Source organism: Tupaia chinensis, unplaced genomic scaffold (assembly GCF_000334495.1).
Source record: "Tupaia chinensis unplaced genomic scaffold, TupChi_1.0 Scaffold000515_1, whole genome shotgun sequence".
Taxonomy (NCBI): Eukaryota; Metazoa; Chordata; class Mammalia; order Scandentia; family Tupaiidae; genus Tupaia; species Tupaia belangeri.
Window position 1 is genome coordinate 678,662 of NW_006160028.1, and position 3,664 is coordinate 682,325.

The following is a 3,664-nucleotide window of genomic DNA, read 5'->3' on the forward strand; positions in this document are numbered from 1 at the left end:
ATATCTTTTTGGATATGATTCTTTGGATGATCAATTGTTTTTTCAGATAAGATTCCTAACTATACCTTTCTTTCATCTTCTTTAAACTTGAAGCTACTTTTCCATAAAATTCTTTCTATGCTAAAATAAGCTCTACTGTACTGTTCAAAACTCTTTTCTCCCACATTTCAGGTCTGTTTGACAATGATTACTAGCGTTTAAAGAAGAGGTATTTTCCAGATGGTTTATAAACTTCTGCTAATTAAATGATGTTGAATCTCTGGCCCATGGAGTACCGTGTATTAGTGTTTTAAAAGTGTTTCTAAGGCACAGTGGGCTTATATGCCTACACTACAGTAATATCACAGTTGTTTCTGAGAGTCGAGATGTCCAGAATACCAAACACATGCTTTGAGAAGTCCTTCATAAATAATCTGAATCATTTTAAAGAAATCATTCTTAAACACACCACACTGTTCAATGTCTTATTAAGCACAGTGTTTGAAACAGTGTCTTCGATAACCAGTAACATCTGGATCACTTACTGTACTATGCGGAAATGGTCCGTATGGAAATAATTGTACTTTGTTGGCCCTACACTGTGACGGGGGTTTACTACTCAGCAATTCTCTCCTGCCCCTGCTGTCATCTGTTACTGCCGTGTGGGGTTGTTACTCTTGTAATGAGCAACTGCCTCTTTTAATTCACTGTCCATTAAAACCTAGAGAAACGAAAGGTTGTTAGGGTGTACGGGATATCCAAACCCAATGAATTTCAAATGAATACACTTACTGGGGTTCTTTTATTTGGTTGAACTGGACTGGAACTTGAAAAGGATTAAAGGAGCCTTATTTTATAATTACTACCCAACAGTCTCATAGATGAAGGAAGAGAGAGAAATTAAATTACTCAAGAGAAATTTTACAACATTGCCTCTCCTTATTCCCCAATGATGAACAGATAGTTTGCATTTAAATTTTACAGAAGCAAATCCACCTTTACCTACAAAAATGTAAATGGTAAATGCATATAGAAGGCATTTCACTGTACTGCATTTTTTTTATTGTTACTTAAAAAATAAGGTTTGGAGAGGACAGGTAACTATTCCTGAATAGTTATAATATATTTTTAAAAGTACATTTATTGAAATTATGTGCACAACTAAATTGAAGCTGTAACAAAATTGTGATGTGATGGATAGAAGTTCAAGCTTTGGAAAGGATTTGCAGTAAGTTCCTTAGAAGTTGGATCATTGAGTGTGAAGAACTTCATTGAAGCGTCTTCCATATTCCTGTGACATTTCCTCCAAGGAAATCACATCTGCAAAAGAGGAAGTTGAAGTTGTTATTGCCAATGGGAACTCTGTGGGTCAGGCGCAAATCCATGCATTTCAGTTGAGAAGACCAAACCTCTAATTACCTGATATTTTATGAGAGCGTTTATTTATATGACATATTTTTATTTAAAAGGAAATAATACAAAATGATCATTTCAGATCAAAATGCAAAATGATGTCAAAACACATTGGAGAAAGAGAGACAGAAAGCGAGAAATCACCACCCAGGGGAATGGCTACGCCGCAATCCCTTTTCCTCCATTCTCCTTTCAGAATCTTGGGCAAGCACGCACACGTGCCCTGAGTGAGTTCAAGTCACCGGGTCCGGGACTTGAACTGCGGTTGACTACATGGGAGTCCAGCAACATAGCCATTACACTAACTGCTGGTCCAATGACTCCTTTCTTTAGGTACCTACAGCACTCTATTTCTCTTGAGTTTTCAATCTTATGTCAGAGTATATTGCCATGATAAATCAAAGATAACAAAAGCTAACTGTGATATGTAAATGCAAAATATATTGTATATTGTAGTATATTTTGCTCATGTTAAAAGGACTCAATCATACACTGGCATTTAAACATGATATTCTAGCTGTATTTGACAGTTATAATAATTTATTTAAATGATGGTGTGTTAATGTTACTTCAGAATAAACATTGTGAGTATAAATTTGAATGGAGATTAGAAATATATCTTATGACTTCTATTACTCAAAACTATAAAACACAAAACTTCACACGTGCCTCACATTATCAAAAAAAAGACAATGCACGTGGCAGCAAGTAACAGGACAATTAGTGGTCCTATTTCTAATTTCATTAGGTAGACATGCCGATTTCAACGGCAGAGATGAGGGGCTTACTAGTCATACCTTCAGAAGCTATGATACTTTAGGCAAAATTCCTTTTTGAATTTGAGTTGCTTAGAGCGAATGCCTTTTAAAAACACAAAATATTGGTGCAATATACTAATGATTTGAAGGAGACAGAATGTAATTATTAGTTTATTTTCCTTTGCAAAACACATTAACAGGTAAGAGAATAGGGTTTGCTCTAGAAACTAGGTAGCCCCCTGCAGCTATATCTAGACTTGAACTCAAACCAAGCAGAACTTCCGAGATTAGCTACTGGTTTTGCTTTTAGTATGAAGACTTCATGAGAAACCCCAAATGCAAAAACCCCACAAATAAAGCTGCTCTAAAAGAGAATATATCAACCCCACAAAAGTGTAAAAACACCTTAAAACACCTTTCATAACGTCTGAGGTACTGTTTCTGTTCATTTGGAAATGTATAACCAGTTTCCCAGGTTGTGAAGAAAATGTTGACATACACATTCAAGGATCTGAATTGCAGGTCTTGTTCTGCCCCGTAGTCTGTATGACTTTGGGCAAATCAATTTTCTCTCATACTCCTAGTTTCTTGAATTGTCATGAAAATTGGGATTACATTAAATGAAACTGTATATTCTTAAATCTTCAGCAACTTAGCTCCATGCGAATATTACTTAATGACTCTTAAATTGTCATGTGTTAAATGATGCATATGCTATAGCCTGTGCTTTTAATTCAAAGGGATATTGCAACAGCACGGATATAAAAAGTAACTTTGAAAATTCACATGTAAACTAGAAAAATCTTTAAATTTGTATGGCTTTTTAAATTAATAAATGATAAAACATGACACCATGGAGGAAGGAAGAAGAAAATCTGAGATGGTGGTGGGAAATGATGGGTAGAAATGTCACGGTCGAGTAGGTCAGCCCACATGATTAAAAACAAGGGGAGAAAAAAAAATCAGGTTATTTTTCACAGCTATTTTTTGTGATACATAGCTTTAGATTTTAGTAATAAGGATAAGATTGTCAAGAAGTTAAATAAAGTTTGTTCATAAAAGGACTACAATATACTGTTTTGGATTTTGCCCAGCAGTGATTCAGGAAACAGAATACTAATTTAACTCTCTTACTAGTTTCATAGCTATCCAGAGTTTCCATGGTTAAGACTTTATACGAGGGGGCAGCAGGAGGCATAGTGGTTAAGGTGCTGAACTCCCACATTGCAGAGCATAGTTTGAGTCCCAGACCTGGTGGCTTGAACTGCCCCTGGTGGCTTGAATTGTCAGCTACGTGTGTGTATGTGTGCCCAAAATCTCAAAAGGAGAATGGAGGAGGAGGAATTGTAGCCATCCTCCCTGAAGGGTGATGTCTTGCTTTCTCTCTCTGTCTCTGTCTCTCTGGTGAGCACACATGCCCTGTAGCAAAAATCTCTAAAACAAAAAGAAGAAGACTTCATATGAAAATTAATATAAAAATGAATGTCCTGTATGATTTATTATAAATTGTTCCT